Source organism: Psittacula echo (assembly GCF_963264785.1).
Source record: "Psittacula echo genome assembly, chromosome: 4".
NCBI classification, from domain to species: Eukaryota; Metazoa; Chordata; class Aves; order Psittaciformes; family Psittacidae; genus Psittacula; species Psittacula echo.
The window spans coordinates 89,785,263-89,813,118 of record NC_137738.1 but is presented as its reverse complement, the minus strand read 5'-3'; the positions used below and the strand labels follow the sequence as shown (position 1 = coordinate 89,813,118).

The 27,856-nt window shown below is 41.4% G+C and overlaps 1 protein-coding gene across 15 annotated transcripts in view; it reads left to right on the top strand.

Annotated features, from left to right (window-relative positions):
* Positions 1-27,856, top strand: part of EIPR1 (EARP complex and GARP complex interacting protein 1) — a 129,876-nt gene that overhangs the window by 100,694 nt on the left and 1,326 nt on the right. For 7 of the 15 annotated variants that reach the window (XR_013956693.1, XR_013956694.1, XR_013956695.1 and 4 more), the window contains 3 exons: positions 14,836-14,953; positions 15,689-15,785; positions 18,272-27,462. The gene's annotated coding sequence lies outside the window, so the exon portion shown is untranslated. Of the gene's footprint in view, positions 1-14,835; positions 14,954-15,688; positions 15,786-18,271; positions 27,543-27,856 lie in introns of all 15 variants that reach the window. The other 8 variants (XR_013956703.1, XR_013956704.1, XR_013956705.1 and 5 more) reach the window with 8 other exon arrangements.

Sequence of the window (27,856 nt, the reverse complement as noted above, 5' to 3'; positions counted from 1 at the left end):
GGAGGGCCACGAGGATGATCAGGGGAGTGGAGCACCTCCCGTATGAAGACAGGCTGAGAAAGTTGTGGCTGTTCAGCCTGCAGACGAGAAGGCTGCGTGGAGACCTCCTAGCAGCCTTCCAGTATCTGAAGGGGGCCTACAAGGATGCTGGGGATGGACTATTCATCAGGGACTGTAGTGACAGGACAAGGGCTAACGGGTTCAAACTTGAACAGGGGAAGTTTAGATTGGATATAAGGAAGAAATTCTTTACTGAGAGGATGGTGAGGCACTGGAATGGGCTGCCCAGGGAGGTTGTGAATGCTCCATCCTTGGCGGTGTTCAAGGCCAGGTGGGATGAGGCCTTGGGTGGCATGATTTAGTGTGGGGTGTCCCTGTCCATGGCAGGGGGGTTGGAACTAGATGATCTTAAGGTCCTTTCCAACCCTAACTATTCTATGATTCTATGATGCTACTGGAAAATGAGAGAGGGTGATTCTTTATGGTTTGGAAAAATGAGCCAGATCTGTTCATTGAAGAGAGTGAAACTGCAAGTTTCAGGCAAGTCAAGCACATTTTCAATGCAGTCAGGTCTTGAATCCACAGATACATGCACAGAAATGTAACTACTATCTTTCCAGTGACTGGGGCAGCAATTTTTACAGGTTCCAAGCACAGACAAGCACTATCTGTTTCCAGTGAAAAAAGCACGGTAATTGGAAAGAGTTAGGAGAGCGTACACTGAATACAAAGCAAGTTGAATAGTTAGCCTCCTTGTGCTGTTTGATCAGGTTAATATTGCTGTGAGACCTGGAGAGAGTGTATTCAGCCCAGCAAAATTCTCCTTGGGTGCTTCTGAGTTAGAACCACATCGCTTGACATCTCTAGTTCACTTCCTCCTTCTGATTCTAACTACAGCTAGAAGGAATAAACGGGAGATTTGCAACGTGACTTCTTTCCTGTTATCCCAGGGTAAATATATAACATCTTTTCCTCTAGACTGTATCTTTCACTATATATAGGATGGTTGAGGGACTGAGATTACCTCTGTCCTGTGATCAGAATCCAGTAAATCAACTGAATTTAAAGACATCCGTTCTTTTGTCTCACAGGGAAGCTCAGAGAAGACCTCCATTGATTTCAGTGTTAGGAATTTTAATTAAAAACATTTAATTCGAAAAATAGATTAAAATAGTAGACAGGGATTTAAAAGAAAATCGCTTGTTCTGTAAACAGGCATACTTAATAAAAAAAAATACTATGAAAAGCTGCATAGCTACTTTCTGGAATTACTCAACATTTTAGAGTACATCTTGTGTTCAAAAAGGCATAATATGGCACTGTTTCTAGACTTGTTCCTTTTGTTTGTTGTGTATTTACCTTTACACTTGTTTAGCTCAATAAGTAATTTTATTTTATTTTACTTTATTTTATTTCCATTTTCAGTTGTGCCAGATTTCTGTAGCTATGGGAAAGAGATGGATTCCTTCTAGTGTATGGTTTTGTTTTGTTAGAATTCTGGTAGCAGCTAAATAGCAATTTTACTCTGGAAAATGACTAGAAGAAATAGTTTCCTGGTTATTTATTAACCATTTATAAACCACTGTATGATCACATTATCATTGTTATTCCTAACCCATCTGTACCAAAGGCTGATTTCCAGATTACTTTGTGGGGCTGGGAATAATTGAGAAAGAAACCTTGCAGTATGAAAACATAGCCTGTTGGATGAGGGGGGTTGGGTTGTTTTTGTGGTCTTTTGCTAGAGCTAAACTGTATCTTAAGAGTTTTCAGGATTGTGAATAACAGAAATATTCACTGAAGTTGACAGTTACTGTGAATGAAAATTTTTTTGTGGACCAAATGTGCATTATAACCAGTACCCTATTTAAATAGGTTGAATAAGTGAGAAGGTCTTGGGGAGGTGTTGGTCGATGAGAAAATGAACATGAGCCAGCAGTGTGTGCTCGCAGCCCAGAAAGCCAACTGTATCCTGGGCTGCATCAAAAGAAGCGTGACCAGCAGGTCAAAGGAGGTGATCCTGCCCCTCCACTCTGCTCTCGTGAGACCTCACTTGGAGTATTGTGTGCAGCTCTGCTGTCCTCAACATAAAAAGGACATGGAACTGTTGGAAGTAGTCCAGAGGAGGGCCACGAGGATGATCAGGGGACTGGAGCCCCTCCCGTATGAAGACAGGCTGAGGAAGCTGGGGCTGTTCAGCCTGGAGACAAGAAGCCTGCATGGAGACCCTATAGCAGCCTTCCAGTATCTGAAGGGAGCCTACAAGGATACCGGAGAGGGACTTTTCATCAGGAACTGTAACAATAGAACAAGGGGTAATGGGTTTAAACTTATATAGGGAATGGTCAGCTTAGATAATCAGGAAGAAGTTCTTTACTGTGAGGGTGGTGAGGCACTGGAATGGGTTGCCCAAGGAAGCTGTGAATGCTCCATCCCTGGTGGTGTTCAAGGCCAGGCTGGACAGAGCCTTGAGCAACTTGGTCTAGTGTGAGGTGTCCCTGCCCATGGCAGGGGGTTGGAACTATATAATCTTATGGTCCTTTCCAACCCTAACTATCCTATGATTATATGCAAAAAACCCAGTTGTCCTCTTTCAAACCAAAATTGAGAATAAACAGAGAGAATTCAGTCATCATCAGCAAAACATAAAGCAAAAAACTTGGTGCCTAATGATACAGTTTTCAGAAAGCAGCTTGCCACTCAGACCAGTGGTGTAAGAAAATGCTAGTATGAGAATATCTGTGGATATTTGTGACAGACTGTGTTCTAGTCTTTTACATAAGGAAAGTGTCGAGTAGCAATTCTTTTACCTTAGAATTCTTGTGCTCTTCAGCAGGCACTTTTGGTGATGGGTGAATAATTGAGTGTAATTATTTTGGAAATCTCTGCCTGGAGGTTAGGTTCCACCTGTCATGTGTTCTCTGTAACTAATTTTCCCCTTCCTTTCTATTCTTACCTCATGTTATTTTGAGCTGCCATGATACTGCTTGCTTGTGATGTACCCCTTATGGACACCACAATACAAAATAGTGTGCCAAACCTCAATCAAATTAACTTAATTGGATATCCGTCATGATTTTTTGGGGAGAGAAGTCTTGAGGCTTAACAAGGAATGGTATTGTATCTTCCTGATACTTGGAAGTTATTTCAGAACAATTTTAATGAAATAAGGAAGCTTTGCTGGAGCATCTTATCTTTGTCTACAAACTTTGATATATTCCATGGATTGAAGTTGATTCTGATCAGCTCTTAGTTTGTTTTCACTTGTAAAATGACTAAAGCATCTATATTTTTATAAGCTACACTGCCATGGCCTTCAGCAAACATTGCAGTTGATTAAAACATTGGGCAGAGCGAGTTTATCTGATTCAGTTCATCAGCATCCAGAGGTTATGAACCTCAGCTTATTAGGGCTGTATTAATGATGTGATTAATGGTATAGTACTTCTTCCTTCCAGTTTTGCTCTGGAGGTTGACTTCTATAGCAACTGGACATAATCAGGGAAAATCCTGGGGTAAAGTCTATTAATGATTCCTGTCTTACGACCGGAAACCGAATCATATTGGAGAGTCATACTTAGCAGTCAGAACCAAACCCTTACTAGAAAACACATTGGTAAAAAGGGTAAAGTGATTGGGACATAGGTTTCATTCGCTAAATGAGCAAAACTGAATATGTCTCACATTTATATATTTTTTGGCAGGGTGGGACTTTTTTTCCTACTTTTGGTTTCAAAGATGAAAACAGTGTTTGCCTGTGTTTGGGACTACCACATCTATAAACCCAGTCTTTTAGAATGAAAACTGTTGAATCAATGTCCATTGTACAACAGATAGTGTTTATAGAGAGGAAATGTACATGTATAAAAGGATGTTGTGGTTTAAATCCAGAGGACAGAGGAGACAGTAGTTTATTGTTTTGAAAAAACTGGCTTGGAAGAGACTTGGAGAAGCCATTCTTGCACCCCAAATAGCATCAGGTTGTCATTACTATTTTGTAGATCATCAGTAAGAGAAAATCCATAGCTTGCATTGACAATCTATTCCAGTGTTTCATTGTTATCCTTCTTGGAATGGGTTTCCTAAAATCACTATCCTGGATCTTGCTAGTTGGCATTTGAGCCCATTACTACTTGTTCTGTTCATCACTGGTATGGAGAAGAGATATTTATTTTTTTTCCCTTTTTCCTATTTTGTAGCTTAGGTTTTCTGGCTCTGATAGTTCTTGTTGCTCTTTTTTTTGACTATCTTTTGTTCACATCTTGCTTCAATATCCAAAACCATTGGGTAGTGTTATACTTGTGATCCATAGATTGGAAATAGAGCCCAGTTGACAACATTCACAGTATCACACAGTATCACAGTATGTTAGAGATTGGAAGGGACCTCAAAAGATCATCTAGTCCAATCCCCCTGCCAGAGCAGGAACACCTAGATAAGGTTACACAGGAATGTGTCCAGGCGGGTTTTGAATGTCTCCAGAGAAGGAGACTCCACAACCTCCCTGGGCAGCCTGTTCCAGTGTTCTGTCACCCTCACTGAGAAGAAGTTTCTTCTCAAGTTTAAGTGGAACCTCTTGTGTTCCAGTTTATACCCATTACCCCTTGTCTTATCATTGTTAGCCATTGAGAAGAGCCTGGCTCCATCCTCGTGACACTCCCCCTTTATATATTTATATACACTAATAAGGTCCCCCCGCAGTCTCCTCTTCTCCAAACTATAGAGACCCAGCTCCCTCAGCCTTTCCTCATAAGGGAGATGCTCCACTCCCTTAATCATCTTAGTTGCCCTGCGCTGGACTCTCTCCAGCAGGTCCCTGTCCTTCTTCAACTGAGGGGCCCAGAACTGGACACAATATTCCAGATGCGGTCTCACCAGGGCAGAGTAGAGGGGAAGGAGGACCTCTCTCGACCTACTGACCACCCCCCTTCTAATACACCCCAGGGTGCCATTGGCCTTCTTGGCCACAAGGGCACAGTGTTGGCTCATGGTCATCCTGCCATCCACTAGGACCCCCAGGTCCCTCTCCCCTACACTACTCTCTAACAGGTCGTTCCCCAACCTATACTGGAACCTGGGGTTGTTCTTGCCCAGATGCAGGACTCTACACTTTCCCTTGTTATATTTCATCAAGTTTCTCCCCGCCCAACTCTCCAGCCTGTCCAGGTCTCGCTGGATGGCAGCACAGCCTTCTGGTGTGTCAGCCACTCCTCCCAGCTTCGTGTCATCAGCAAACTTGCTGACAGTACACTCAATTCCCTCATCTAAATCATTGATGAATATATTAAATAATACTGGTCCCAGTACTGACCCTTGAGGCACTCCACTAGATACAGGCCTCCAACTGGACTCCGTCCCATAGACTACAACTCTCTGGCTTCTGTCCTTCAGCCAGTTTGCAGTCCACCTCACTACCTGATTATCCAGGCCACACTTCCTCAGTTTAGCTATGAGGATGCTGTGGGAGACTGTGTCAAATGCTTTGCTGAAGTCAAGGTAGACCACATCCACCGCTCTGCCATCATCCATCCACAATGTTATTTCCTCATAAAAGGCAATGAGGTTGGTCAAGCATGACTTCCCCTTGGTAAAGCCATGTTGACTGCCCCTCATAACCCTCTTATCCTTGACGTGCCTTAAGATGGCATCAAGGATAAGGTGCTCCATCACTTTCCCAGGGATGGAGGTGAGGCTGACTGGTCTATAGTTACCTGGGTCCTCCTTCTTGCCCTTTTTGAAGACTGGAGTGACATTTGCTTTCCTCCAGTCCTCAGGCACCTCTCCTGTTTCCCAAGACTTGGTAAAGATGATGGAGAGTGGTCTAGCAATGACTTCCGCCAGTTCCCTCAGCACCCGCGGGTGCATCCCATCTGGACCCATGGATTTATGGATGTCCAGATTGCTCAACTGGTCCCTAACCCATTCCTCGTCCACTAAGGCATACTGCTCCAGTGACCTGACTTCATCTGAGGTCTCAGGAGTACAGGGCTCTTCAGGACTGCCTCCGGCAGAGTAGACAGAGACAAAGAAGGCATTCAATAACTCTGCCATCTCTGTATCTTTTGTCACCAGGGCACCCATCCCATTCACCAGCGGGCCAACCTTGCCTCTGGTGTTAGTTTTATCAGCTATGTATTTGAAAAAGCTCTTTCTGTTGTCCTTGACCCCTCTCGCCAGATTTAATTCTAAGGAGGCCTTAGCCATCCTAGCTGCCTTCCTACATCCTCTAGCAGCAGCCTTATATTCCTCCCGAGTGGCCAGCCCCTCCTTCCATGACCTGTAAACTCTCCTCTTCCACTTGAGCATACCCAGCAGTTCCTTATTTAGCCACACAGGTCTCCTGACCCTCTTCCTTGACTTCCTACGTGTCGGGATGCTCTGCTCTTGAGCTTGGAATAAGCAATTCTTGAATGTCAACCAACTGTCTTGGGCCCCTTTACCTTCAAGCAGCCTTGCCCATGGGATTTCCCCTAGCAATTGCTTGAAAAGGCCAAAGTTTGCCCTGCTAAAGTCCAGGGTTGCAATTCTACTTGCTATTGTACTGGTCATACCACACAAGATCCTGAATTCCACCATCTCGTGGTCGCTGCAACCAAGGCAGCCCTCAACCTTTACTGCTTCGACCAGCCCCTCCTTGTTAGTGAGGATGAGATCCAGCAGCACTCCTCTCCTGGTTGGCTCTTCCACCATTTGCATGAGGAAGTTATCATCCATGCACTGGAGGAACCTCCTGGACTGTGGCTGGGTTGCTGAGTAGTCCTTCCAGCAAACATCAGGGAAATTAAAATCCCCCACGACAACCACGTCCTGTGACTGTGAGGCCGCTCTCAGCTGCCTGTAGAAGGCCTCGTCAACTTCCTCACCCTGATCTGGTGGCCTGTAACAGACACCCACAACAGTATCACCCCTGCCAGCCTGCCCCTTAATTCTCACCCACAGACTCTCGACTCGCTCGTCCTCTGCCCCTGGACAGAACTCAGTACATTGCAGCTGCTCTCGCACATAAAGAGCAACCCCACCACCCTGCCTGGCTGGCCTGTCTTTCCTGAAAAGGACATAGCCCTCCATGAGTATATTCCAGTCATGTGAGCTGTCCCACCACGTCTCTGTAATTGCCACCAGATCATAATCTCCTGACTTAACACAGGTCTCCAACTCCTCCTGCTTATTTCCCATGCTGCGTGCATTGGTGTACAGGCATTTCAAGGAGGGAGCTGAGCTCACCAATTTCACCCTAGGATTATAGGAGGCCTCCCAGTCTTCATCGATTCTAGAGTGCTGCCCCACTGGGGCAAGCCCAGCTACAACCCCATCCCCCTTCAAATCTAGTTTAAAGCTCTCCAAATGAGCCCTGCTAATTCATACCCCAGCATCCTTTTGCCTCTGTGAGTTAAACCTTTCCCACGTGCCATCATCCGGACTGGAGCCTTATAAAACCAGCTGTTATCAAAGAACCCAAAGGCCTGCCTAAAGCACCAGACTCGTAGCCAATTGTTTACGGACTGAATTTTCCCATTCAGTCCCACATCATCACCGGAAGATGGAAGAACTGAGGAGAAGATCACTTGAGCCCCAGACTCTTTCACCATCCGCCCCAAGGCCCCGTAGTCTTTCTTCATCCCCCTCAGACTGCGGGAAGCAGCTTCCCCCCCACCTGTCTGGAAGACCAGCAGCAGGTAGTAGTCTGTCGGGTGCACCAGGTTGGGGAGCGTCCTGGTGATATCCCTGATCCGGGCTCCAGGCAGACTACACACTTCCCTATGATGAGGGTCAACTCTGCATATCGGGCCCTCTGTTCCTCTCAGAAGGGAATCGCCTACAACAATGACCTTTCTTTCTTTCTTGTCAGAGGCAGTCTTGAGGTTTGAAGTCGACCGCCTTTTCCTATGTGACCTTGTAGTCTGGCCTTGCACCACATCCTCACTTACCTCTCCATCAAGATCCAGGGCCTCAAACCTATTACTGAGGGGCACCTGGGGAAGCAGGGCAGGAAGGGAGGAAGGTTGCCCACGGTTCCGAACTGGAACTCGCTTCCAGCCCTCATCGTCTTTTTGGTCCCTTACCTCTGCGCGACAGCTACAGGGCAGGGGCTGTCTCCGGTCATCCCCCTCTATCTGAGAGGACAGGGGGTCCATCCCCTTGTGGGGGGTATCTCCCTGGAACCGTTCCTGCTGGCACGCCAGGGAGTTACTCCACCAGTCGATCTCCCTTTCACAGTCCCTGATGGTCCTCAGCGTCTCGACCTCCTCTTTAAGTTCTGCCACCAAGCTAAGCAGATCTTCTACCTGCTCACACCTCACACAGGTGGAATGCTGGCCTCCCTCCCTCAGCAGCAGCAGGCTCTGGCACTCCCTGCAGCCAGAGACCTGAACAGCCACGGTTTGGGACAGGGTCTCTGTCTGAGTTGCTACAGTCTCCTTACTGCAAGCTCTCCTTCTGGAGGCGACCATATTGGTCAGCAGTCTGGGACACCAGCAACAGAGTCCACAACACGACCTGCTTGTTCCTCCCTGCGCCTGGTGGGCAGCGACGCTGCCCTCCCAAAGGCTCTTTCAAGGCAAGGGGCAGGGGTGCGGTCGCCGTTACCGCGGGAACGCCCCCTGCCACATCAGCCGCTCTCTCGCAAGGGCTGCTGGGGCTTCGGGGATCGGGAGATGTCGGGAATCGCGATGTCTCTGCGCTATCCCCTCTGATTTTCCTAATCTCTGCTGAACCTCGTGGTCTCTGTAGCGTGCCGGCTCCAGCTCTAGCTGTGCTAGCTCCGATCAGCTGACTGATTTTTCCCTCCTTTTTCTTAAAGTTTTTTTTTAACGGAACAGTTACTAACTAGCTTTTACATATCTTATATTTGTAGATTGAGTAATTGCTGTTTCTCCTGCTTGTTAAAACCTATTTGAATCCTTCTCCAGTCCTCCAGCATACTTGCACTCCCTCTTAAACTGTCAAGAATGTTTTTTCTAGCTATCATCTAGGTTGTTAAGAGAAGCACTAAAAAAGACTGGACCCTGGACAGACCCTTTGAAGCACCACTCAATACATCTTTCTGTTTGACAGTGAAACATTGGTCCTCTGTGGGTACAGTTATCTAATTTCTGTTTTCAGATTTCATCGTAACTTACTGAAGTCAAGATGTATGACAATTAGTCCTCTTCTATAAAAAAGGCCTATTAGCTACACACAGGAAGACTGGATTGTTCTGTCAGCTTGTTCTTAACAAATCTGTTTTGATTGCTGCTTATATCTGTGTTCTTATATAGCTGCACACAGTGGTTTGCTTCATCCAGAAACGTTCTTGAATCTGAAGTTCTGCTTGAGTTGTCGTGGTTTCTCAGCTTCTCTTTCCTCCTCTTCTATGCGTGGCCAATACACTTGCCCTTTCACCTCTCTTCCATGAGACATCACAGCGCTGCTATCAGTTTTCATGTCAATTCTACTATTTTTTTTAATATATCTTAGATGATGTTTGTCAGGTCAACTAAATTTGAAAAATGTAATTAATCATCTCTGTTCTCAGTTGAGCTCTGACTGCTGTTCCTAGTAATTCTGCTGAACACCGGTAGATCTTCATGAAGACTAAGCAAGAAGTCATTAAACCCTCTGGCTTTCTCTGCATTGTCTCTGTTCTCTCTGAATATTTGGCTAATGTAGTCTTTCTAGTTGAAAAGGCTGATATCTGCTTTATTTATTTGTTTACAGCTTACCACGTAGATATTTTATGTTGCATTTAATAGTTTGCTTAGTTCCTTTCTTGTGGCTGCTTGAATTTTGAATTGCACGGAAATCTCTGGAGAAGGAAATTGCTCCTTTCCTGAGAACATGCTCAAGAGGGACACATTTCTGGAAGGCAGACTCTGGCAGCTAGGTTTAGAAACAGAACAAAAGCGGAGAGTGGGAGACAGGCAGGTAACAGGCACACAGGGGCCAGGAGAAGGCTGGAGTACCTGTACACCTAGAAGGGGCTTTGTGACTGCTGAATTGCAAGGCTGAAGAGGAAATACTTAGTCTGTAAGGATGTGATATGGAGAAAAGAGCTTTGTTTTCAAAGCTTTTTATATCTTTATTATTTAACCAGTCTGAGACTTTCCCGTTAAAAAGAAAATTACATTGTACTACTTCATGTTTAGATATTTAATGCAAGCACTTTGGTGTATTGCAGCACTCACTTTAAGGGCAGGTTATGGGAAGATCCACTTCAGAAGTGTGCCTGACCTGGTCTCTGCTCAGCTGTGATCATAGGGTTCCTTTGTTTCTTATGGTCATGTTTTGTGTCTTGACCTTTTTTCTTGTGCTCTAGCTGCTTGTGCTGTTCTTTTATGCTCTTTGGTGATCTGACCTAGTTGGTAAGCTCCTTTCCTGTGTTTGAAGTCAATGAGGAAGTCATGATTTAGTGAGGCTAGTCTCTTACAACACTTCTCTTGTTTTACATGGATATGGGCAAAATTTGTGTCCTCAGTTATCAGTTCTCTCCCATGCTGACAACTCTATTTTAATATTTTTGTGTGCATTGAGAATGGCAGTTAATGCATAATTTCAAGGACCAAAGGTCAAATACCTCTATAGGTTTCAGTCCCAAGGTAAAGTACTTGTTCTTAAACTCATGACTTCTGGTTATAACAGCCTCTGGCCTTTAGATGATACTAGCAACCTTGTGCAATTGCTAGGTTATTTTATACATGGCTCCTGTTCTGAACAGCTGAGTGGTTTGTTATAGTGGCCTTTGTATCCTTTGGCATCCTCCTATCACAAATATATATCTGACCATACTCATTAGCTTTCCTTCTTGTTTCCTTCTTGCTGAAAGTTTATACTGGCAGGTCTCATTGAATCAGATGTCTCTTTCCCAGCCTTCATTGGAACACAGGTACTGGTGTCTCTTCATTCAAGTACAGTTCAGTACTATGGCCAAGGTATTGAGATTCCTAATGGCGTGGCTCACAGCTGTAGATAGACACAGAACAAGCAGATGGCTATGGTGGACCTGTTTGTCATCATTGGTCTTCTGAGTATTATGACATTTATTGACTGTTCTTTATATCCCTTCAGGAATTTCTTCCATTTATTGCTCAAAAACATCAGGGCATGGAAAGTATTAGTAAATTAGTGGTAGTTGCAAACTAATGAATTTCCTGTGTTTTCCACCTCCAAACACCCAGCCCTGTTATACTGAACCCTAATTGCTTGTAATTTTCAAGAAGAAAGAAACTGGAGTAGAAGATAGGATGTATCAGTAGTATCAGTGATGGACATAAGACTTCTATTTAAAATTATGTATAATTAGACCATTATGTTCTGAATGTTCAAGTATAATCTTGGAAGAGAACTGACAGGCGTAGATGAACATACTTAGACCTAGACCTGGATTATGTGATAAGGAACTTCAATTATTACAAGATACTCAAGCAACACTTAAAAGGCTTTTACTTTGCAAACATATTTCTTGTGGAAAACAGTTTTGCTTCACTGTTGTGATGAAGTGCAAGATCATTTGGTAAAGTACCAAGGATTTAGAAAGTACTCTAGGTAATCTGAGGCAAATTTGGAAAAATAAGGTAAATATTCTACTGTTGTGATTTTTTTTTTTTTTAAGATATGTTTATATTAGTAGTAGTAAAGCTCATTGCAGGAGGATACTGAAGCAGGGGTCAGAAGTGTATTACATTGTTGTAGGAATAATGGGAACATTTGCATTAGATAAATTCCTTTTTTTGTGGCAGGACACAAACAATGAAAACATACATCTACAATGTACAGGTTTGCTGTGTCCCTCTTTGATCATCTGATGCTAGCTCATGTCTGAGACAGATACTTAATTAAATGAATGCTAGTTGTCACCTGGAATGTGACATGTTTTGGTTGACACTTTCACAAATGTGTAGAGGAATTTTGCCCCACTTCAAAATCTTACACAAATTTGGTTTTCTGGCTCTTTTTTTTCTTTCGTAAAAGATAGCAGTTCATACGAAATCCAAAGAAAAAAAATAGCAGGAGTGAGCAGAAGTTGGCAAAGCTGAACATTTTCATGGTAAATTTTTATGTGGCTATGAAAATGATGGATTTCATGGCTTATTTTCCTTAGTGTAGGAACAGTACTAATTGTAGTTTGCCATCAACGCTAAACTAGGATTTTGAGTTTAGCCCATGGCAGTATAACAAGAACTTATGCCAACTTGCAGCGCTGTGCAGCTGCTGAAAACCCACGGTGTAGCAAGAGCCTTGAAAATGTATGAATGCAGAGCTTCAGCTCTGTTGATCTTTGAAAAACATTGGAGCAAATTCTACTCTAATTTCTGCCTATATATAAAATATATATAGTGTAAACCTAGAATTACTTCTGTGATGACTGTTGAGCAGTTTTCATCAATGCAGCTGGAGTAGTGGGTTTTTCCATTGAAACAGGCATGGATTTATGGGGAAGGGAAGGACTAAGAAGGCTAAGCTGTGCAATTAACATCAGACAGCCTAGCGTACTCCTTTTAAGTTGGGGCTGGATCTATCCCTGAGTGGCAGTAGCCAGTGTAGCAAGACTGTAGTAAAGCAGAGGTTATAACTACACCAAAATAAGAGGGATGCAGACATTTGTGCAACATCTCCACTGCATTTGCTGTTTTTTCAGAAGCACCAAAGTAAATTAAGAAACAAACCTAACTAAAATATTGGAGTTTTTTGTTTGTTTGTTTGTTTTGGTTTTTTTGTGGTTGGTTGGTTTGTTTGTTTGTTTTGGGTTGTTTTGGGTTTTTTGGTTTGGTTTGGTTTGGGCTGTTTGGTTTTTTTTCCTGGAGCTTCACCCTATAAATTGCTCAGGAACATTTGCAAAGTCCATTCTAAGTCACTGTAATTCAGTTTTCCAATAAATGATTAAGATAAAACATTTCAGTGGTAATATATTTAATAAACATAATGCACCAAGCATATCCCTGCTGTAATTCTGCTAAGGAAAACAAGAAATGAAGTAATAGCAATGACTAATAGTCTGAGGAGATTTTAAGGGTATACTTGGGGTTGCCTCTAGTTGTATCATTGGCACATGAAAATTATTTTCAGGGCCCACAGGAAGATATGCATGTTGTAGTTATGAAAAGTTTGGCCTTAAAATGTACTGACTGTTAACACTTCAGTAATTAAATCCACAACAGCCATGTTTCTTTCTACTTCTGAATAATGAAGAGGCTAGATATCCCTCTTAGGTGAGGCTTATGTCTCTGTGCCACCTTCAAAGATGTGTAAATGTAGGGGAAAGAGAACCTTATTGGAGTGACAAGTTTCTGGTTCTTCCCTGGCCTTGCTGATTGCAGACTCCCAAAGGATACAATTCCAGTAGTCTAATCAGGTGCATCTTTGGGGCATCATTGTAGCAGTGTTTGAGGGCTGCCCTGCAAAGGTGTTGCCAGCCAAGTATGTTTTGCTTTCTTAGGAAATAATGCTTTTCATTATGGTTTGAATTTCGTTTTGAATTTAAACATTTCTGAAATATGTATAAAGATGCAGAGCAGAGCTGTAGGTTTTCTCTGCTTAGTTTCTGTTTCCAAGCAAGGTGATTATCTTGGAGACCAATGACAAGGCATTTGGAAAAAGCCAAAAGCAGTATTTCACATGTGGCCATTGGATAAGACAGATGGAAATAACAGAGAACTTAGATTTTTCAGTGTATTCTTTCAACATATTTTACTTTAGTCTTTAAAAGGCAACAATGCAGCTTCAGATACTTACCTAAATCTGGGGTGTTATTATACTTGCTACAAAGCTGTCAAAATACACATTCCTTGATAGAATCATAGAATAGTTAGGGTTGGAAAGGACCATAAGATCATCTAGTTCCAACCCCCCTGCCATGGGCAGGGACACCTCACACTAAACCATGTCACCCAAGGCTCTGTCCAACCTGGACTTGAACACCACCAGGGATGGAGCATTCACAACTTCCTTGATTCATTCAGTCAGTTCTCTATCATCTCCAGATGAAAGAAAAAGTTTTCCTGCTCTGCAGTCCTATAGTTTGCAGGTACTACTTTTTAGTATCTTGGTGGCATTCTGTGATTTAGCGTTCAGTTTCAGCAAATTGATTCAAGGAGACTTTGTCATTTGAGCTGTAGTTAGTTCCAAACCAAACTCCAGATTTTTCGATAGCAGGAGAATTCCTGACTTTCAATATGGTTTTGAGAACTGCTGATTCTTGGGAATTCTTACAGACTCTTGTGAGAGTCCCAAGTACTCAACATTTTTCAGGATTAAATTTTGCAAAGGTGTCTACTGTGATGATTTTTTTTTTCCCTGCTTGATATTAAGACTACCCTATTCTGCCTCTGCTGCAGCACATTATAAATTGCTTTCATATAACCTGTTTCCCACTGAGTTGCAGATACTTTGGATTCAAGAACAGCCCTGTAGAGATGAAGCTTTCCTAGGAATTTTTATTTCTATTAAAGCTTACAATGTTAATATTTTTAGTAAGGCCTTTCAACCTCTGTTACAGAAGGTATGCTTTCCTAAGTAGATGAGGCATATTATCTCTCTGTGGGAATCCTTCTCATGTCACAGCCAAAAAATGGCAGTTTAAAATCTTCTATTTGGACTTCATTACATTAGGCAGAACCTTGCAGTGCAAAAACCCAGATGTTTTTATGCATAAAACCCCTACTCTGTTGCATACACCTAGCCAAGTTAATTATTCGATAAAATGTTTGTGGTGAAGCAGCAGTTAATAGAAAAGTGGCAGATGTCATACACAGAAGTGTCCATTTCGCTGTGGTGCTCTATGGTCTGTTGTGACAGCTAAATGAAGCAGCTCAACAGCTGTCAGCATGTTAATGTTTTGGATTAAATAAACACACTTGGAAGAACTTTCGTCTGATTTTTCAGATGTAATGACTTTGAAGACAGCCGTGCTTCTTTGTAGATGAAATTTGAAGTGTTCTGTGAGGCCCAGATGAAATGAGGGGTAACACTGGACTCTAAGGTAGATATATGTTTTAATTTCTTTGGAGCTCTAAACCTTGGTGGGATTTAGAAATTCCTACTCAATCTAAATGCCCAATTTAAAGAAGGGTTAGAGTGTGGTACCTGCTCTTCTTCCTTTGCTTTATAGTCATTAGTAAGCATAGAGAAATAAATACAGGAAAATGAAAGCTTTTAACTTGTGAAAAGTGAGGAGACAAATCAATCAAAAAAGCTGGGCTCATATAAACCAAATAAAACTTCTGTCCACTCCTGTTAAATTCAGTCCAGAAGACTTGGGGCTGAATGCACGATCATTTAAAAATACTTCTGATTCCGTTTTTTGTTGGTTGGTGTTTGCTTTGTAATATAGTCAACTGATTCTCCAGGAAATCTTGTTTTGCCCAAGGGTTTTCTTGATTGCCTTCCTGACCTCAACTATTTTGGAGTTGCAGTGTCTTATGTGAGTGTAATATATGGACAGATTCTGCTGTGTGTAGCTGGCCAGTCCTTGTTCATTTTCAAATAGCTTATGCATTTCATAGGGTCTGAGAGTGCATCCTTTATGAAGGAAAAATGTCTTCAATCACTTCTTTTGTCTCCTGAATTACTGCAGTACTCCCACCAGTTAGCAGGCAGGCCATGCGGCCTTGCTCAGTGAACTGTCAGCCTGCTCCCCTCTTCTCTCCTGTTTCTCAGACCAGAGCTGCCCCTTCCAGTTTTTGCACATCTGTCCTTTCTTCTTTGGTCTGACCAGGTATGGCTGTTCTTAAATAATAAAACGCACTATTGAATGGTATGGAGAAGATGGAAAAGAAGGTCATCAAAACCTAAGGTGGTTTGCCTGATTGCAGGTATGTCAAATATGTCAGTGCAGGGTCAAGAGGGCTAGAAAACTGTACAGGTTCACTGCAGAATATTTTCAGTTCTGTCATGAAATGTTTAAGGCAGACTGTTCAGCCCTATTCATCTGCAAGCAGTTGAAATTCCAACTGGAATTACATGGTAAAGGTACATTAGCCTGAAGTTTAGTAATTTAGCACTCAGGGATATCATTATGCTTCAGAGTATGTGTTGCCTTCCTCTGTAATAAGAATAGAGTCAGAATAACTCAGGCCGCTTAAGCTGAATAGCTAGATAACAGGGCGGTTTGTTTTTTGGTTTGGTTTTTTGGGGGTTAGAGATGGGAAGAGTGTGTTTTGGTGGTGTTTGGTTTGTGGGTTTTATTGCATTTTCTTAGCAGGTTTGGACATTCACAGCCAGAAATGAAGCTGGTAAAATAGGTGGACTAGAACATCTGCAAATGGGATCCTTAGTCTGTTGTCATGGCTGTCAAGGCTTCTGAACTGGTTTTGATGCCACACTAGAGTAACAAATACATGGCCATTAGCTACTTTTGGGCTTGAAAGCAGCTCTGATCACAGTAATTTTTCACTAACTTCTCTTTCATGCTCACACTTAAATTCTTGTCTAAGTAAGAGCCTGGCATGTAGATACTTTATATTTTTGAAACCTCAACAAAACTGTTGCTAACAGCTGCTTTTTTTTCATCTCAGTAAGCAGATTTCTCCTGAAAAATACTTTGTTGCCCTTGCTCTTCACCTGTATGACAAATAAATGAGCCTTAATTACTGGTTTTGTAGGCATTGAATCTTTTTCAGGTTTTGATTTCTAATTTGAAATTGGGTGAATAAAATAAATGTTATCTCTATGTCAATAGAAGTCAGTGAAGATTAGGAAGTAAGGTGCTACTTCTGTATCTTTGCAACAAAAGAATAGAAAGTGGAATAATGAACTGTAAATGTATCTAATTACATAAATAATGCATTTGTGTAGTTGTCTGGTAAGGGTGTGCTAATGAATCAATTAATTTTAATTGTAGAATGTTTGATTGTTTCAGAAATATAATTCATTGTAATCAAGAATCAATTAAATTTTGGTAGTAATTTATTAAATTTTTATAAATCATTACAGTATAGAAATGTTTTCAAAAAATGAAGTATTAAGGGACCATAATAGTATTATGTGTTTATACCATTGGGCTGATAGGGTGGTGCTTACTGTAATAGTGCATGATAAAAAAGAAACATTTATTTTCTTCGTTTCTGATATCATCTGATCTGTGAGGATGAACAAGGGTTTAGACTTGCTTAGTACTCATAACTCTTATCTTGCTCTAGGAAGAAGGCTTTGATAGAAACCTAGTGTCCTCCTGTGAGGCTCCTTGAAAGGTGTAAAATATGTAGTCCTGACCATGTTGTGAAAATAGTGCTCTGCACAGCAGGGTGCTGTGATATGAGGAATTCCTGCCTGCCTTCCCCAAATGCCCTGGCAAGCCATCAGCCCTAGATCTTTCTCTTCTGAACTATTTTTGGGTTGCAGTGCGTCATGTGGAATTGTTCACTTTTACCCCCAACTAGTTGTTGTTCTTCTTGCAAACAAAACTTTAATAATTTTAAGTTGAAGGAACTTAATGTACATGCTGTGCACAGTAGAGGCATTCAATATGCCTTCCCATTCCTCTGGCCATAGAAATATGAAGGACAAACAACTAAATGAAGTCAATATGACTCTAAATGGATAGTGAGCTGACCAGGTAAATGAAGAGAGCTCTGTTTTAATATAGACCTCCTTTTGGTGTCATCTGCCAGATGCTTTGTTAATGCTGGATCCTTTTTGGCCTTTCTAGAAAGGGCCAGTTTTTAGGCTTATTAGAGTGTGGATGGGAGAGTGGATTAACTGCATAAAGTACAGACCAGTTGGTGTTTCCATGGGTTTACAGACCCTGATCAACATACTTGACCAACTTGCGTGCCCAGGGAACACTGAAACCTGCACTAAATAGTAGCTAATGCACACAGCTCCCCACTAAGGGAAGCTGTTTATGGACCTGTGACCTACAGTTCCATGAGAAAAGGCAATTTTTTTGGCAAGTGTGCAAAATATGTGGATAGTAAATATAAAGAGTGCCATCTACTGACGTGTAAGGGGAGAATATATATGTGGCATTGTCCAGAAGTGTGCTGAGTCAATGAAGTTGTTATGCTCCAAATGGCTTCCTGACTGTAGGTGCACACATTGAGTCTAGTCTGGGCTTGTCTTTGCCCCATAGTGTCATAAAGGGATCAGTCAAGTTGCCTGATACAATCTTGGTATTTCCAAAAACTTGTCCTTGTAACCCAAAGACCAAGATTGATGTGCAAAATGCCAGATGGAAGGAGTTTTGGTGTTTAATCATAATTTTTTAAGTCAGGTTGGGAAACATCTGAACTCTTTATTTTCTGAGGCTTTTTGACCTGATGTCACTGGAAACCTGGCATAACCTCTCCCTTGTCCTTAGGTCTTTTGCTGGATGGGCTGTGGAGGAGCTGCAGAAGAACTGGGATACTGTGTCATCTTGCCCTTGTTGGTTTTTGGTTTGGTTTTTTTGTGTGTGTGTGAGGGGGATTTTTGTTTGTTTGGGTTTTTTTTTTTTTCATTTGTTTGGTTTTGGGGTTTTGGGGGGTTTTTGTTTGTGTTATTGTGGGTTTTCCCCCCCTCCCACCACAAAATTGAGTGTTGAGTTCTTATTTTACCACAGAAAAGTGCTCTATCAGAAAATATCTATCACTACAAATTGCTTCTTACTTTGACAAAAAGAAGTTACCAGAATGACTTGCTTTCCTGTCTATGGGGGCTAATGACTTGCATAGTGAATTTCTGAAGTTGAGGATGAAGAGAATAATTGACCTTTTGTTTGTATATTTGACTGCCTGTTTTCTTTCTAGTACTGATTTCTGAATGTAAATAGCGTGTGTGGAAAACAACACAGTAAAAAGAAAGTAAATTTTAGGCTTCCCCCCCACCCCAAGCACACCAGCTTACTGTTCAGAAAACGTTAAAAAGGTAAGTCAAATGTTAGGAAATACTAGGCTAGGAATGAAGAGCAAAACAAGGAACACATAAGGAAGGAGATGCTTGTTCTCTACCACTTGCACTGGACAAACTGGGAGGCAACCAAATTTTTAAAATCGTTACTGTGCATAGATGGAATTGTGGAAGTTGGTGCCACAGTAGGATCTGAGAATCAAATAATGGGATTCATGAAGAGTACTTTGGCTGTTAAAAGTTGCCATAGTTGCAACCTTTGACTTGGAAAGCCTTTTCTATCTTGGGGCAGTCAGCATTGCATGTCCAGGAAGGATTGCTATATTCTCATCCCATTTCTTGTAATTTTCTCTAATTATGGCCTGCTGGCCCTAGCAGAAAATAGATTATTAAACCAGGTGGGGTTTTAGTCTAACCCAAAGCAGCAGGAGCCAGAAGACAACCTTGCCTCTTACTGTGTACCTGCAGATTCGTGTCCTATTTTCTGTTTGCACTGTTTGTGGCCCAAAGAACTGAATATTTTTGCACAGGTACAACTGGGTGTCGCTTGAGATTACTGCTAGGCTCTGCCCAGGGTATCCTTCAGAAAGGGAGGGAGGCATGCCCAGAACAGAATTCCTGATTCTACTTTGTAATACAGGTGCCTAAAATAACTGGGGATTGTGGTGCCAATCTGACAGATTTCCAAGTCATTTATTGGCTCTATCCCTTAATTGTGAAACAAAGACAGCATTCTTCAGTTCATTTGTAAATATCTCTTGAGGCTACTTGTCAAGAGAATTTCTTCTGCCTTTTCAAACTCAAGTGAACTATTTTGATTGTAAGATAATGTAACATAAACATGTCACTAATCATGTGAATGTAAGTATGCTACATAATTTTCATTAGATGTTTGAAGTGGAAAATCATGCGCAAAAATTGCAGACTTCTGCACCTGGAACTCCTGTAGGTGTACTCGGTTTCTTCCCATGTACCTGCCTGCCTTTCAGACATGGTGTGCCACCTACCACTTTTCCATGAAAGCTTTGATTGTCAAAGCAATTTTACTTGTTTATCATGCTAACTATATAATTTGCCTCACATTGAAAGTAACCATTGGCCTACAACAGCCTTCAAGGGATGAAGTAACTCTTTCGTTCTGTCACCTTTGTTGCTTGCTTTACTTCTGTAATTCTTTTCCATTGAGGTGATGCCAGAGTGCCTTGATTGAAGAAGAATGCATATGCGCCATCTTTGTGTATACAAAGAAAAAAAAGAACAAGAGCAGAGAAAGGTCTTCCAGTCAGTTAGCAAACCTGGCAGTCATGCCAGCTTCTGAAATTGTTTGCCTGTTATGTTTGGTAATCTCTTCCTATAATATAAAACTTGTCATCACTAACCCTGTTAGTAGGGTTTCTCCTGTGGTTTTAACACTCACATTTCATTTCTGGGATCATTCTTTAGAATTTTTATTGTGCTTGCATGCAACCTAGTGTCAGTATGTCTGTTGAGGATGGTTTCACTGAAGGAGGCTGTGTTGAAGGGTATTAATGTCCTGACGCACCTGAGTCTTGTGAGTTTGCATCTGGAGATGTAAATGTTGCCCTGACATCCTTTCGGGTTTTTTGTTTGTTAAGTGATGGTATATGTCTAGTGTGAAGACATATTCTTAAGCAAAGTGTGATTGAAATCATTTGCTTGAGAATGGCAGTTGGATTAGAAATCTCAGTCCCTGCAGTGCTACACCACTAGTCCAGGAGGTCACACTTTGACAAACACAGAGCTCATGCATTTCTTGCAGTGATAATACTGTCAACTCCAATTTACAGCAGTCTGGTTTAATGCAGAGCTTACCAATAATTTGTAGTGATCAGAAGATCAATGAGATTTAGTGTTCGCGTTCTGAATGAACAAGTGAGAGTTAGGTGGCCTCCTGGGAACTCCTCTCTTGTCTTTGGCTGCGACAGCTCAAAGTCCTTCAAGTTGAAGCTGTAATTCATTGATGTATTTTTAATTTTAGGATGTACAAACCCAAACACTTGATGTTTTTAAAGTCAGCTCCTCATGAAAGTTAAATCAGAGGTCTATGTTAGTGATGGAATTTTATCCCCTTGTTTTTTAGCCATACAAATGTAAGCAAACCCTGGCTTGTGGCCTCTGTTGTTAGCAGCAGCATGCTCTGACACAGCGGTGTGGTTGTGTAGCAATCTTTCTTAAGGGCTTTCTTTTCCCCATGGGGTGACCTCTTTCCTGGCTCATTGAGATAAATTCTGTGAGATTCTTGACCTGGTCTGATGGAGGTGGAACTGAACAGCAGTTTTAAAATCAGCAGTCTCCACATGAGCACTGTGTCTAGCACATATTGTGCCTTTAAAAGTGAAATTAAAAAATGTCCTTCCTGCATCCAAAACCCAGCCATGGCTTTAGCATCTTCTGGCACAGAGGCATTTCCTGCAACCTGTTGAATTAAAGGGACTTTTCCCCTCCTCTCCCCATATCTGATTTTTATGTGTACAACTCTGAACTTGTTCAAAAATCCCTTACTGGAAGCAGCAAGGCATTAAAAATAAATTGCTGAGAGCACTAGTGAGATACGTGTCATGCAAAATCATAAAGGAAAAAGAGCCAGCAGCTGTTACTGTGTTAGCAGGAGAAGAACTCTTTCACAATGAAACACAAGGATTAGACAGAGGAAAACATATTTTAACTCTCCTAAGCACTAGAGTTCCTTTTTATTTTTAATTTTTAATAAATCTGAAATCTCTTCTCTGATGTTGTCATCTATTTCAGCCCTCTCAGAAGGAAATGACTGAGGTCTGAGATTGCACACTTGATGTGAAGCCACTTGTGAGGGGAAGAAGAAGGGTGTTAGAGAGAAAAGAAGGTTTATCTGACAAGGAATGCAAATTAGCTGTAATACTTGTTCTAATTGTAGTCCTGTGGTTTGGTCAGTGTTTGTAAAATTCCCTCACTAAATTATAAGATCAATCTGGATTTTGGCATATTTGCAAGTATTTATTTTTCACACACATCAAATACATGTATGTTTATGTGTTTTTAAAAGAAATCATACATAAACTGCAATTTGTGATATAAGGATGATATGAAGACATTCTTATTCTGAAGTTCTTGTACTCAAGGGTATTTAAGAAAGCCAAAACAACTTCTCAGTTGCAAAACAGAAAATTTCTAAGATTTAGGGAGGGTTGTCAAGAATTGACAAGTTATTTTTGCCCCACACAAATGACACTAGGTACCCAATAGTTATGGTACATTTGGTAGGTTATTGTTCAGGATCCAGTATCCCCTAAACTCTAATGAGTGCAGGCTCTGGATGTGTGGATTTTATTAATATTCCTGAACTGAGTCATATAGGTATGAGTTATTTGAGGTGGCATTGCAATTTTTCCCTAGCTACTTAATACTTTCTCTGGAAAAGCTGTTCAGATTCTGCGCTTGCTGCTGGAGGAAGCTGGCATGTTAATCTACTTTGCTTACTTTGCAGTTATTTAAATTTATTATTTTGGGGAGGATTTTTCAGAAACTTGGCTTCAAATTGCTAAAAGCGCTCCTCTGAAGGAGCTTCTATCATTGTTTCATCTGTATAAGAAGTGACAACATAAAGCATTCTTCTGCTGCCACATTGCATTTTAAGATTCAGATAGCAAATGGCTTGAGTAGATGTTATGGTTTAACCCTGCTGGCAGCTCAGCCCCACTCAGCCTCTTCCCTGGTGGGATGGGAGTAGAATCAGAAGAGTAAAAGGGAAAAAACTCGTGGGTTGAGATAAAGACAGTTTAATATGTAAAGCAGAAGCCATACACACAAACAGAGCAAAACAAGGAGTTCATTCACTGCTTTCCATTGGCAGGCAGGTGTTCAGCCATCTCCAGGAAAGCAGGGCTCCATCACAAGTAATGGTGACTTGGGAAAACAAATGCCGTCACTCCAGCATCTCTCCCTTCCTTCTTCTTCCCCCTTTATACACTGAGCATGATGCCATATGGTATGGGATACCCCTTGGGTCAGTTGGGGTCAGCTGTCCCAACTCCTTGTGCACCCCCAGCCCTCACTGGTGGGGTGGGATGAGGAGCAGAAAAGAGCTTGACTTCATCTAAGTGCTGCTCAGCAGTAACTGAGCCATCCCTGTATGATCAACACTGTTTCCAGCCCATAGCAGCTACTATGAAGAAAATTAAACCCACCCCAGCCAAAACCAGTGCAGCAGAGCAGTCTTGTCTCAGGCAGTGTGGCCAGGATGCATAGCTTGCTTACTGAGGGCTCTCTGCGTTCAATATTTCTAAGTCTTTTCCTGTCCCTGCCATTTGTTGTGCTGACTGTTTTCAAGTGCATAACTGCTCCCAGGAGCCTGTAATTGCAAGGTCAGTCTAAGGTGAAGCTGTTCCTTGTTTAGGGAAAGGCATGAACAGTCTGTTTAGGCCATATGTTGTTGCCTTGTCCTTTTCTTGAAACCTTTGGGTAGCTCAGCATGTTATATACAATTGATTAGGAGCACCAAAATCTCTCAGAGCATCCAACTGGAGCCAGTTTAGTTTCAGCATAATTGGCAGCTTTGTGGAGCCTCTGCTTGAGTCTTAGATGGGCATAGTAAGAAAGCTATTCTGATCTGATATTTGATTTTGAGGATGAACTACTCCAAATTCCCTGATTTTTGTTGCCATCTTCTGCACTTTTATTGCAGAGGATGAAACTCAGCAGGTATTTATTCTTCCCATTTGTTTACAAAAGCATTGCTTTTCCCATACCCATGGACGTGACTGCTCTGTATCACCCAGCAGCCAGTGTCTGGAGGGAACCTTTTTAAAAGTTGAGACTTTCTATGCCATGAATGCAAAAATGAGGAAAGGGTCAAACTATGTTAGGGTGCTGCTTTGCCAAGCAGCTTGCTTACGGCTTTCCATTGATGTTCAGTCTAGATGTTTGCTCTAGCCATTAGTTTGATTAGAAACACAGACAGGGATCTATCATTTCGTCACTGAGAAAAAGCACAGGCTAAAGCTTTGTTTTAAAACAGATTATGGTTGCTAAGTGACAGTCTTCCCTAAAATGAGTGTCTTCCTCAAGAACTATTCCTAAAGTCTTAGAAAGTGAGAAATTAAAGACCTGATAGATCTTGCTCTGTCCATGTGATTAACAGACGTTTTGAATTAAACCTTGGTCCCACTGTTGTCAGTGGAGAAAGCTTCCAGTGGCTCAATGACATTCTTTCTCTGCTGATTCTCATCCAGAGTAGAGAAATTTGTAGTATAACATACCTATTTGGCAAATTCTGTTCTTTTTAATTAATTACTAAATTTTTTAATGTTTCTTCCATCTTTTCACATCTGCAGTGTTTTTTTGCTTTGTTTCAGAGGCAGATAAACACAGAAATGAGATTGGATATTGTCATTAAATCCAAAGGAGAATGTTTGAGGCTTAGCTACGTGTTGATCAGCTAATGATGTCTGCTTCCATCAGTGCCTATGTGCTTCCCAGTGGGTTTTATTAGCTACATGGGTGTAACACAGCTCTGCTTTTTCTGGCAGCACTCACAAAAGGACAGGAAAGGAGATTTAGGTTTTAGATAGAGGACTAGAAGCACATCCTTCTCCTTCACAGCCGGTGCTTAATACTGTAAGTCACAGCACCTCTTGGTCAGATCTTGCAGTGCGGAGATGCCCAGGGTAACAGTGTCTGGGTTAGTAGCAGGAATGGAAGTGGAATAGGCATGTCAATGTGGCCATGCAGCTGAGCTGCTGAGCTCTGCTGGAGGAGGTTTATTAGCTCCAGTGAAGTGCTGTACTAAGGCATTTGGATGATGATTAGTTCACCTGTGTAATGCTGTGCTGAAAGAAGTAAGTAAATGAGCGTTGTCAGGCACTTGCTTGGAAGTTTAAGCACTATCCACCTACATTGTAAACATGTCTTCCAGTAATTTTATTGGTGAACTTCTTGGTTATGCCATATGGTTCCTATCTATTTCTTTCTCATTTGGAGGTTTCAAAGCTGTTGACACCTTACAGAAGTTGGTAAATATTATTGCAGTTGAAACTACTGTTATGTTTTTTCTGAAAAAGTTTGGGGACATAATTAGACCTCGCAAACTGACTTAGAATGCAGGTTTCTCACTCAAATATGTAGGAAGCCAGTTTCTCAAGTCTCTCAAAATGGTTAAATTTCTTCTCTAGTTTTCAAATGTAATTTTAAGGAACGTACTGATGCCAGCATCAACACAAGATTATTATTTTGTGTCTTTGCAAGTAACTAGACAATACAGCAACATTAATATTTTAAGCATACCATTTCCCAGCCACTTGGTATTTCAGGCATCTGAACCTAGTGCACTGAGGGTTTTTTTGTCTCTGATATTGAGCTTTTGTGTTTGGCCTTCATACATTGTCCATCGTGTCCTTGCTGTGATGTGCTTTTAGTGGTACTCGACTCTTTTGCACTCATGCTTGAACTGCTCTGAACTCCCTTCTCAGGCTGGAGACTGGCTGGTTAGAGCATGTCTCCCTGAATGGGAAGCCTGCACAGAGCTGTGCTCTCAGCTGAAGAGCTCCTGGTTCTTCTGCAGTTGGCAAAAATAACGGGAATAGATAATGCATGTTCTAGTGGAAAGTTTAGCTCTAAGTGGGAGAATGCCCCTCGATTCCCTCCTCACCCCCCACCACCCCCCCCCCCAAAAAAAAAGGGCATATTACCCAGAATGTCGCCAGACTCAGGGATTAGGGAAACTCATGCAACTGTACTGTAAAACAGGGACTATTGAATTATCTTCCTCTCCCTTCAGATTTAAGTCACTGAAGGTAGTTTTGTCCTTGTTCATCTAAATGTGATCTCCTTACAGGCAGCTTGTTTTTCAAAAAAGGCAAAAGACCTATAAACTCACATCCTCTCTGCCCACTGCTCAGTAAAATAGTGCACTGAGAAAATCCCACCTGGTAAGTGTAACCTGCATCCCTTCACAGAGGTAATTATTTTGATGCATGTTAGGATCTATTTGAAGCATTTTCATTATTGTGTCCATTTAGCCAAGTGATTCAGATTGTTTGTAGGAGTAACCAGCTCCTTCATTACTCACCACTCCATGAATCTTTGTCAAGCACTGAACCACCAAAGGTTTTCTATTCTCATTCATCAAAAATATCCTCAGATCATTAATTAAAAATATTGATGAGAATTAAACCAAAAATGATCTTGGAGGAACCTTACTGTTTAGTTGCCCAATTCATTAATTTTCACAGTCACTTCATTTTCAGATGTGCTGGTGAAGCTGTTTTTAATACCCTTAGTGGATGGTGCTACTTCTGTATACTGTCATGTTTAAACCAGTAAGATTTTTAAATCAAGATGTCACGTATTGCTAAGTAATTTATTTTTTTTTTTAATCCAAGTACTTCATCAACAGAAATGTTTTTTTAATGTCCAACCTCATATTCTGTCAAAAAAGGTTAGTGATTCATTTGACAAGACACAGTTATTGCGGAACTCCTTGACTGCAGTTGTTTCTTTGTTGATAGTCTCTATTTTTGAATGATCCATTTAGATCTCTTAGGAGCTGTATCAGGTTACTTAAACTTTAAATCCTTATCAGTTTATCAGCGCCACCTCCCCTCCTTTTTTGGTTGTTTTGGGTTTTTTTTTTTTTTCACTTTTTAAAGAACTCCTAACTATGGAACAAAATTTATATTTTTGTAATCATAAAATCATCTGCCTTTTTCAAGAGATTTTGCAATAATTAACAACATTTGGGAAAGTCATGTATCCTTTAAAAAATAATAACTTGTATTGTCATTATCTTTCATTATTTCTGTATTCCTGACTTTCATCAGTCCTTTCAAAGCAGTTTTAAAAATTATTTTGTTGTTGTTTTTGACGATCATGATCTTAGTCATGTCTGAAGCATTACCTCTTTCAATTCAACTAGTAATGTATCGTAATTTGTTCCCAATTTTTACTAGTACTTCTCTAATATTCTGTGGTCTCAAAATAGAGTTATGGCGATAGCTGCTTCATGTTTTGAGAAACTGGCCCTTGTAAAAGTTCGTATTGCATTCTTTAGTGTTTGGTGTACCACATGCTGCTTGAAATAATTAAATGCAACAAAATAATAGTTGTATTTAACTGTTCTTTCAATTCGTCTGCTAACTTTGAAAGTCAATTTTTAACTCCTTTGTCAGTGAAACTCAGTATTGCATTACCTCTGTTGGGTGCTGAGCCTGGTCAGTGAATAAATTCTTGTGCACTATTTCAAAAATCTATAAATATAAAATGTTTACCAGACTGTTATTCAATATAAGACTATCCCCCTGCCCTTGACATCATGGACAGCTATTGAAGGAAAATTTTGCCAGTTTTCTGGTGATATTTGCTATTTGGAAGGAATTGAGTGGATGACCTGCAGTATCCCATCTTTAGGTCAGAGTTCTCAAATTCTACATAATCTGCTGGGAAGATGATGTAGACACAGTGACATACCATGTCACTATAAGCTTCAATTTCAGTGTGTCAGTAGTACGATGCATTCTAATGGGTTTCAGTTTTATTTTCAATACTTTGTATTTTCCTCTTTTCTGTGTCCAGTTCTGGGTTCCTCAGTACAAGAAAGACAAGGAGCTACTGGAGAAGGTCCAGCGGAGAGCCACAGTGATGATCAGGGGGCTGGAGCACCTTTCTTACAAGGCAAGCTTGCAGAATGTGAGCCTGTTTAGTCTAGAGAAGACTGAGAGGGGATCTTGTTAATGCATGTAAATATCTCAAAGGTAGGTGTCAGGAGGATGGTGCCAGACTCTTTTCAGTGGTGCCCAGCAACAGGATGAGGAGCAATGCCCATAAAGTAAAACACAGCAAGTTTCACCTCAATATGATGAAGAACTTCTTTACGTTGAGGGTGGCAGAACACTTGGAACAGGCTGCCCAGGGGGGGTTGTGGAGTCTCCCTCTCTGGAGACATTCAAAACCTGCCTGGACATGTGCCTGTGTAACCTGCTTTAGGTGGCCCTGCCTTGGCAGAGGGTTGGACTAGATGATCTCCAGAGGTCCCTTCCAACCCCAATGATTCTGTGATCTTAAATTC